This window comes from Phocoena phocoena, chromosome 6, assembly GCF_963924675.1.
Source record: "Phocoena phocoena chromosome 6, mPhoPho1.1, whole genome shotgun sequence".
Taxonomy (NCBI): domain Eukaryota; kingdom Metazoa; phylum Chordata; class Mammalia; order Artiodactyla; family Phocoenidae; genus Phocoena; species Phocoena phocoena.
The window spans coordinates 63620860-63631607 of NC_089224.1; the positions used below are offsets into that span (position 1 = coordinate 63620860).

The 10748-nt window shown below is 42.6% G+C and overlaps 1 non-coding gene across 1 annotated transcript; it reads left to right on the forward strand.

Annotated features, from left to right (window-relative positions):
• Window positions 1–3399: 3399 nt before the first annotated feature.
• LOC136125253 (U6 spliceosomal RNA) lies at window positions 3400–3502 on the forward strand. Its single transcript, XR_010656020.1, has one exon. It is a non-coding gene; the product is annotated as a U6 spliceosomal RNA (small nuclear RNA).
• Window positions 3503–10748: the final 7246 nt, after the last annotated feature.

Genomic DNA, 10748 nt, shown 5'->3' on the forward strand with positions numbered 1-10748 from the left:
CATTTAATTCTGGAAGGATATCTATTTTCTTTAAATCGCACTACAATAAACATCTTTGAACATGTTTGTTCTCAATGGACATCCTTTTTCTGATTTTTCTTCTTTAAAATATTCCAAGAGGTAGAATTATAGATGCCAAGTCTATGCACATTTTTAAAGCTACTGAGACTTATCTCCAAACTGTAGTGCATTTTTCTTCAAGGGGAGCCCCTCTGCTTAGTGTGGTGGTGGCATGTGGGATGCCCAAGATTGGATGTTAAGTGGCATACAAATCCCAACTGCCAAGAAGCCGATGGGAAACAAATTGGAACCCTTTCTAAAGCGTCAAGGTGATTACTGCTTAGTACCCAGATATCTTCCAGCAACTTCATATAAAATATTCCTTCATGTCAGACCCATAATCACCTTTTCAAACTTGTGCCGTGGAGAGTCTCCGATATGTGTTCAGCCTGCAGGGCATAAATCTCTCAGAGCGCACTGCAACCTGCAGAGCTTCCCTCCCACAGGCGTGGGGCTGCTCTGCGGCAGCTGAAAAGCACATGTTGTGGTCCTCCACCCTCACCTCTTCTCCCACACCCTCCTCCAGCTTCCTTCTGCCTTCGGGCTTGCACATTTCTCCTTGACAGTTGCTTTCAGAAAAATATTTCTAAGATGTTTACCTATGCAAATCTGTCTTTCAAAACAGTACCCACAATCAAACCTCAGCACACAAAAGGCTACACTCATTGGTGGCCAAACGAGAATGTCAGGATGACCAAAGAGGTAGGGATTTGCTGAGTGCCGATATACAGCCCAGAGCCCTTCTAGCCTGAGTTCTTTGTCCAGAGGAGGGGAATTTAGATGCTCTGCCCTTCCATTGAAGAGCCGCACACACAAATGAGGACCAGGTAGCAGATGGATCAGGCAGGTGTCGTTCCCCAAGAAGTTGGCATGAAAGTTAACATAAGAGAGAAATCTTTCTCACAGTTCTAGGGTGTTCGCCATCAGACGTGTCATGTCTTACTTCACTAGGAAAAAACTAATCCACCGAAGCACAAACAGCTTCCCAAGCCCTGTGCTAAGGAGTCCAGCTCGTCCCAAAGCTGCCAAGAGTCCCCATTCATGTTTCCCAGCATCCTCTGAGCGCAGGTAGGCTTGGCTGCCCTCGCTTATGTTACCACACACAGGCCTACCCAGCCCTGGCCTGTGTGCATGCAGCATTTTCTGACACTGCAGCACGTGAAATAGCTCTGCTGACCAGAGGGGAAGAAGGGAAGGGATAAACTGGGAGACTGGGATTGACATATACACACTACTATAGACAAAATATATAACTAATAAGAACCTACTATATAGCACAGGGAACTCTACCAGTACTCTGTAATGACCTATATGGGAAAAGAATCTTTACAAGAGTGGATATATATGTATGTGTATAACTAACTCACTTTGCTGTACACTTGAAACTAACACAACATTGTAAATCAACCGTACTCCAATAAAATTTTTTTTAAAAAGGACTAAAAAAAAAAAAGAAAAGAAATAGCTGTGCTGTTATTTCCATTGTGGTCTTGCAGCAAATGCCAAGTGACCTACAAGCATCTGAAATGCACCTGAGACTGGTCATGGGAGAGCTGTTTCAAGCCCACGTCTGTGCGGGACCTGGAGCATCAGGGGAAGATCCTAGTGCTGTGTGCTTTGGCCGCCTCTGCTTATGGTCATTGCCACCTGAGCTCATTGCCATCCTCGGGTGTTAGGGCTCAGAGGTAGTTGCTGGGGGAAGGGAAAGCTGGTAAGGACTTGGACAGGACTGTAGGTGTGTATGACAGCTGTATAAAGCTAGCCTGTTAGTGGGAGATGGGGAGGTAGGTGGCGCTGGGGGCTCCAGAGGCTGAAAAAATACACCCCTGGTGAGTGGGTATTTTTCTCCAACCAGGCTTTCAGAAAGGGGTGAATGCTTTTCTCTCTGCTCAGCAGCTCCCGAGTGACGACAAGTTTCTCAGCCAGATCCCCACACTCAGAACGGTCTCAGTCCCTAAACACCATCTCCTGAGAATCCCCAGACCACCGGTGGGTCGACAGTAGTGATACCAGCACCAGCAATAACAGCATCTGTGATGTGTGGAGCCCTACATGCCACTGTACGCTTCCTTGTAAAGAAAACCGTACCCGGTTTTATTTAATCCTCCTAACATCTTTGTGAAGTTGGCATTATTATTCCTCCTTTTATAGGTAACTATCCTGAGGCTCAGGGAGGTTACACTGACTGCCCAAGTCAAACAGCTAGCAAACGGCAGAGCAGGGTTGGACTGCCCTTAATCTCTGCACCAGGTACACACCTATCTGTTCACTCAGAACGGGGCAGGTACCAAGGGCACGTACTAAGAAGACGAACACATTCACAAGTTTTGCCCATTGGCTGTTTCCCCAGCTTGTATCTCCAGAAGGTTTACTGGGCCACATCATGCTGCCCCCAAACCCACACAACCACCCAAGAACGGTCCCAAACAAAACCGTCCTCTTTCATCCAAACATTTCTTCAGTTCTCACCATGGAACCACCATATCTACATCAACCCTGTGTGAAACCACAGTCATTTATCTAACCCTTCTTCCTTACCTCCATGCAGTAAGTCTTGTTTTTTCTCCTCCAAAATGGTTCTTCAAGGTAGCTGATCATCACTTTCTTATTCCAACTGCCTTGGAGCTGTGCTCCCTGCCTCCAGCATCTAGACCCTCTATTCCGAATACCACACCTTCAGCAGCGCTTCTGCCATTTCCTACCTCCCTCTACACCTACAATCTTGAGGTGAGATTCCTCTGTCTTGATATCAAGGCCCCCTATAGCTGGCCCCATCCTACCTTTCCATACTCCCACCTTTGTTCTACACAATATCACCTCCACCAATCCCCTCACCAACAAGACCCACCTGTCAGTCTATACCACCCCAACCCAAATCACTGTTCAAGCACCATTCTCATGATTACACAAGTTTAATATTATTGCATTTCACAGAGAACCCAGTGTATAGGACTCAGTCAACACATCCATTTCTAAATTAACTATGATATAGTCTGGACAATTTTCCTGAATCAAAACACATAGCTTGGCTTTGTATGAAACCGATCTTGGCCATTGATTGACCATAAATTTAAGTGAACCAGTTGAGGAACACAGCCACTTGAAAAAGCCAAGACAAGGCAAACCGGGCCTGTGTCATGAACAGGATGGTGCCCAGATCATGAATATAGGTCCCAGGACAGCCTCCACCAACCAGGGCACATCCTGAGTGATGCACGCAACTCTGGATGTCCTGCTCAAATTCTGTGTATCACCTGGTCAAGATATTGATCATCCCCAGAAGTGGGATAAAGCTAAGGAAGGGATATAGAATTGATTACGAAGGAAAAACCGTGGGGCTTGCTTTAGCAGCACATATACTAAAGTTGGAATGATACAGAGAAGATTAGCATGGCCCCTGAACAAGGATGACAAGCAAATTCGTAAAGCATTCGTATTTTTAGCTACATGTAAAAGAATGAAATTAGAACACTCCCTAACACCATACACAAAAATAAACTCAAAATGGATTAAAGACCTAAATGTAAGGCCAGACACTATCAAACTCTTAGAGGAAAACATAGGCAGAACACTCTAACATAAATCACAGCAAGATCCTTTTTGACCCACCTCCTAGAGAAATGGAAATCAAAACAAAAATGAACAAATGGGACCTAATGAAACTTCAAAGCTTTTGCACAGCAAAGGAAACCATAAACAAGACAAAAAGACAACCCTCAGAATGGGACAAAATATTTGCCAATGAAGCAACTGACAAAGGATGAATCTCCAAAATATACAAGCAGCTCATGCAGCTCAATAACAAAAAAACAAACAACCCAATCCAAAAATGGGCAGAAGACCTAAATAGACATTTCTCCATAGAAGATATACAGAGTGCCAACAAACACATGAAAGGATGCTCAACATCACTAATCATTAGAGAAATGCAAATCAAAACTACAATGAGGTATCGCCTCACACCAGTCAGAATGGCCATCATCAAAAAATATACAAACAATAAGTGCTGGAGAGGGTGTGGAGAAAAGGGAACACTCCTGCACTGTTGGTGGGAATGTAAATTGATACAGCTACTATGGAGAACAATATGAAGGTGTCTTAAAAAACTAAAAATAGAACTACCATAAGACCCAGCAATCCCACTACTGGGCATATACCCTGAGAAAACCATAATTCAAAAAGAGTCATGTACCAAAATGTTCATTGCAGCTCTATTTACAATAGCCACGACATGGAAGCAACCTAAGTGTCCACCAACAGATGAATGGATAAAGAAGATGTGGCAAATATATACAATGGAATATTATACTCAGCCATAAAAAGAAACGACATTGAGTTATTTTTAGTGAGGTGGATGGACCTAGAGTCTGTCATACAGAGTGAAGTAAGTCAGAAAGAGAAAAACAAATACCGCATGCTAACACATATATATGGAATCTAAAAAACGGTCATGAAGAACCTAGGGGCAAGACGGGAATAAAGACACAAACCTACTAGAGAATGGACTTGAGGATACAGGGAGGGAGAAGGGTAAGCTGAGACCAAGTGAGAGAGTGGCTTGGACAAATATACACTACCAAACATAAAATAGATAGCTAGTGGGAAGCAGCCGCATAGCACAGGGAGATCAGCTCGGTGCTTTGTGCCCACCTAGAGGGGTGGGATAGGGAGGGTGAGAGGGAGGGAGATGCAAGAGGGGAAAGATATGGGGACATATGTATATGTATAACTGACTCACTTTGTTATAAAGCAGAAACTAACACACCATTGTAAAGCAATTATATTCCAATAAAGATGTTAAAAAAAAAAACACTAAAAATAGAACTAACCTATGACCCAGCAATCCCACTACTGGGCAGATATCCTGAGAAAACCATAATTCAAAGAGTCACGTACCACAATATTCATTGCAGCACTATTTACAATAGCCAGGACATGGAAGCAACCTAAGTGTCCATAGTCAGATGAATGGATAAAGATGTGGCACATATATACAATGGAATATTACTCAGCCAAAAAAACAAACGAAATTGAGTTATTTGTAGTGAGGTGGATGGACCTAGAGACTGTCATACAGAGTGAAGTAAGTCAGAAAGAGAAAAACAAATACCATATGCTAACACATATATATAGATTTTAAAAATATGGTTCTGAAGAACCTAGGGGCAGGACAGGAATAAAGACATGGACAGAGAATGGACTTGAGGACACGGGGAAGAGGAAGGGGAAGCTAGGACAAAGTACAAGAGTGGTATGGACTTATATACACTACCAAATGTAAAATAGATAGCTAGTGGGAAGCAGCCACATAGCACAGCTCGATGATTTGTGACCACCTAGAGGGGTGGGATAGGGAGGGTGGGAGGAAGACGCAAGAGGGAGGAGATATGGGGATATATGTATATGTATAGCTGATACAGTTTGTTGTAAAGCACAAACTAACACACCACTGTAAAGCAATTATACTCCAATAAAGATGTTAAAAAAAAAAAAAAAGGAAAGAAAAACCATGGAAGGAATCAGTATGTTCAGAGGACGATCCAATAGAAGGGACATTCTAGCAAAGACACCGATTTTTTTCTATTTTCCTCCATTGGGCAGAAGCACTAAGGTGCAAGTTTTAGGCAAGGGACGCAAAAGATCCCAATTTAATATGCGTATTAAGTCAGTATTATAAGTAGTAATTCCCCTGTCATTAAAAGTGTTGGAGCAGACATGAAATGTCTACCTCCAGAATGTTTTAGAAAGAATTCCTATACAACATGGTAAATCTACTATAGTCCAATAAAATGTCTAATTAAATAATTTTTAAAAAAATTTTTTTTTTTTTTTTTTTTTGCGGTATGTGGGCCTCTTGCTGCTGTGGCCTCTCCCGTTGCGGAGCACAGGCTCCGGACGCGCAGGCTCAGCGGCCATGGCTCACGGGCCCAGCCGCTCCGCGGCATGTGGGATCTTCCCGGACCGGGGCACGAACCCGTGTCCCCTGCATCGGCAGGCGGACTCTCAACCACTGCGCCACCAGGGAAGCCCTTAAAAAATGTTTTAAAGAAGAATTCCTACATTAAGTGGAAGCTACCACGAGACGGTCCACTAGAGAGACTCTACCACTTTCTTTGCTGTTGCTTTTGCTGACATTGAGGAGGTCCCAGATTTCTTTTGCCTCCTAAAAACATGAAAGTAATTTAGTTCCAATATTCCCAGGCTACACTCTTTTCCCTTCTGAACCAGCCACAGTGAGTTGTGACAACAGGTGAAAACCCGAATGCCTATAGGCAGGTGATTAATTTTCTGCATCAGATTGAGATTAAACAATACAGAATAGAGAGTCCAGTGCACAACACATAAGTTCATGCACTGCTCGAAGGTATTCAAATTCCAGTTATTTTTAAATATTGTGCCAAGAAAAATGGAATAACCAGTTTACCACCCCTGAAACCATCATAGAACAGAATAAAGTATTGAAGAATTTTGCTTTGTTTTGTTCTATTTTGGTTTTGCTATGGTCATAGATCATAGTGATTAGTAGCATGGGTTCTGAAACAGAACGACTGGGTTCAGGTACAAGCTCAGTAATTTCCAGTTATTTCGCTTCTCTGAACCTTAGTTTTCTCATCTTTAAGACATATTAAGTATACTCACCTAATTGGTTTGTTTTGAGGAAAAAATGGAATAATATATACCACATGCTTAGAGCAGTGCCTAACATTTAATAAGCACTCAAAAACGAAGGTGAAATTGGAAAGATATTCTAAAAGGCATTCTTTTTAGGAATCCCCAAGTGGCCTAGCTTACCTTAGAGCAGCATTTCCTGATCCATAGTCTTTGAAAGACTTGATAGTAAGTGTTCTGCACTAAGAGGGGTCCATGATTAAATAATTTTGAGAAACGATACACACTATAGAAATCCCTTTGGAGATGGACACTAGCATACATTAACTTGATTTACTCTGGTAGATTTAATCACAAAACCTCTATCCTTTGAGATATCCAACTAAAACCCAAAGATCCAATATTTTTATGAATATATTTTAGAAATGCCTCCTTCTGGGAGCTTCCAATTTTTTCTTAAAATATTTACTCTTTCACCATTTATATCCACTTCTGCTTCCAAGAAAGGATTTGAAGCACATGCTAAGGGGTCAAAGAAATTTATTTCTCTAGAGATTGTAAACCTCAACCTCCTCTTTGCTGGGCTTCTTTCCTCCCCCCAGACCCACTGCAAAACTTCAAAGCCAGTTTTGATATCCATTCCTTCATGCTGGTTCAATGGTCCTGAAATCTACATACATTCTGCCTAAATGATCACCTCTTCTGCACTACTGAATATCTATAGAACCGTTCCCCCTTCCTGAAGTCCCTGGGCCACTTTCGTACCTCTCCAGGTCAAATTATACCAACCATTGTGCCACAAGTTGTAAGGGACACAACGGTAGCATAAGATAATGTCCCCTAGCCGCATGGAGCTTACCTTATCCTGGAGAGGCCAGATCTACACTCCTGAGCGAGTCAGAAATCAGAATTCACAAGCAAACTCTGTGACCTGAGAGGTGATCTGAGAGCTCCTCCTCCAACTTGACACTGACTTTCTGCATTGTATTTTCAGTGGAACGGCTTAGAGAAAAGGTGAGTATTTTCCCAAGGCACGAACTGCCTCCATCAGGGGTAAGTAATGGGTACATCAAACCTCTAAGTATAAGTGCTATGGTTGAACCTGAGCTGCCTGGGACCTTAACCAGAGAAATGTGGAAGGTTTCCATTCCTGAGGGTCTTTATAAACAACTTCCTCAAATTCACCCAAAACTTGTACTACTTCTAGAAGAACTCAGAGGAAAATATTTTTAATTAATGACATGGTCTAGAAATCAACTGTGGACTAATTAGCAGGGAATTTTGAGTTTCAAGCCGTTTGGATAATTTGGGGTGGTCCAGATCAAGTTTGGAGCAGTGCCCATTTAAGTCAGCCTGTGAGACTTCCAGTGTTCGGAGTGTGACTTTGGGGGTTGGTGGGGGATCTGAAGGTGAGGGAAGGTTCATTCATGAGTTAAAGAGCAGATCTGGCCCCTGAGATAGACTGCTCAGCAAAAAACGCCCTTCCGTGTATGAAGATGCAATAACTGGTTCTGTAGTTCCCCACCACAGGGAAAGTTGGGGAAAACAGGGGAAGGAAACAAGAACAAGAATACCAGGGACTCAGTCCCTTCATTTGGAACAATTACTAAATGAACATTTGAAAAGGTGTTACATAGTTTATGAAACAGTATCACATGCGCTATTTAATTCTCACAAGTGTCCTTTGAGCTGGGATCCCTGTCTCCTATTTACAGATGGAAAAACCACAGCTCAGAGGCAGAGATAAAATGGTTTCCTCAAGATCCCATGGTTCATAAGTAGCAGAACCAGGACCCAAACACAGAGCCTCATAGATCCAAATTCCACATTCTTTTCCTCTTTAATCACCTTTAATTTTTTTTGTTTTTTGTTTGTTTGTTTGTTTTGCGGTACACAGATCTCTCACTGTTGTGGCCTCTCCTGTTGCAGAGCACAGGCTCCGGACACGCAGGCTCAGCGGCCACGGCTCACGGGCCCAGCCGCTCCGCGGCATGTGGGATCCTCCCGGACCGGGGCACGAACCTGTGTCCCCTGCATCGGCAGGCGGACTCTCAACCACTGCGCCACCAGGGAAGCCCAATCACCTTTAATTTTTGACTGGACTTCTTTGCTACCACCTGAGGAGTCAAGATAGCAAGTGGTTGGAAGAGGAAAAGAATGTGGAATTTGGATCCATAAGGATCTGTGTTTGATGTTGTATATGAAAGCTGTTAAGAGAGTAAATCCTGAGTTCTCATCACAAGGAAAACATTTTTTCTTTAATTTCGTATCTATATGAGATGGTGGATGTTCACTAAACTTGTGCTCATCATTTCATGATGCATGTAAGTCAAATCATTATGCTGTACACCTTAAACTTATACAGGGCTATATGTCAATTTATCTCAATAAAACTAGAGGAAAAAAAAAATTAAAGGTGAAAAGGCAGAAGAAGTTCTCCATGCCTACTAAACCCCTGCAACAAGTGACATTCCAACGTCAGCGAGCAGAAGAGCCTATCTGCTCCTGACACACGCAAGTCCTCCAGATCTGTCCAACTCTTTGTCACATCCCTTGTCCACAAGCAGTAAACCAACCATTTCAAAATCATATGGAAATGGTACATCCAGACAGTGGAATATTATCCAGTACTAAAAAGAAATGAGCTATCAAGCCATGAAAAAAAATACGGAAGAATCTTAAATGCACCTTACTAAATGAAAGAAGCCAACCTGAAAAGGCTGCATACTCTGATTCCTACTATATGACATTCTGGAAAAGGCAAAACTAAGGAGACGGTACAAAGATCAGTGGTTACCAGGGGTCGAGGCAGGGGAAAGGATGAATAGGCAGAACACAGAAGATTTTGAGGGCAGTGAAACTATTCCGTATGACACTATAATGGTGGATGCAGTTATTATACATTTGTTAAAGCCCATGGAATATACAACACCAAGGCTGAAGCCTGATGTAAACTATGGACTTTGAGTGGTGATGCATCAATGCAGATTCATCAAATGTAACAAAGGTACAACTCTAATGGGAGATATTGATGGTGGGAGAGGTGTACATGTGCAAAATCAGAGTTTATATGGGAAATCTCTGTACCGTCTGTTCAATTTTGCTATGAACCTAAAACTACTCTAAAAAAAGTCTATTTAAAAAACAAAAAAGTAGGTTCACATACTCAAGTTGTTCCAAACATACTTAAAAGTTCTCCAGTGACGTACTTGCCTATCAGTTTTTAAGTTTAAATTAGCTAAAAATAAATAAAATTTCAAATTCAAAACAAAAATCATATGGGAGTCACCACAGAACCTCATCGTCATTTCTTTCTAACTAGAGGCTTCTTATAGTCCCTTCTTCCCAGGAGCAAAAGACCATTCTGAGAATCTGTTACCTAGATTTGGAAAGCCTTTCCCCAGTCGAGGGGATGTACATGAACATCCTAGCAAAAGTGAGTTGTTACAGCTGGAACACTACCCAAATATGGAACCATTCAAACGTCCATGCTCCCCCTCCACAGCATCACTCTGAGCCCCAAGATTAGCAAGGGAAGTCTGTGGAACTGTCTTACAAAAGTGGAAGCGTATTGCCAGGTTGCATCAGTCATCCTGGTCCAGCTGGCATCTGCTTCTCCCACCAGAATAGGGATACTTCTTCCCCATCCGCTCCTGGAAAACACCTCCTAATGATTGTGGATGGTGCCCGAGATGAGGGGAAGGAGGAAAAGCGCCACCTTCCTGACCCAACTAGCAATCTGTTCACACCTGGCAGCGTGAGCTTTGATTATCCTCGACTCAGGTTGTGTAACCACAGATGTCTCTAGTTTTCACAAAGCAAAGGAGCTCTTGTCTGGAATAAATGAGATAGATAAATTAGAGGGGGAAGGCAAAGAGTCAAAGGTGTCTCCCCCACTCCCCCCACTTTTCATCTGTGGTGATCTGGGCTCTCTAATCTATTGTACAAATGTCTGCACACAGCATGCCAACACTTGCTTGTAAACTCACGGGAGAAATATCACCTGGAGACAGTGAATAATGTCTGCTTCATGCCGTTCTCCCCTAATATACTTTTTGTTTTGAAGGCATCATATGGAT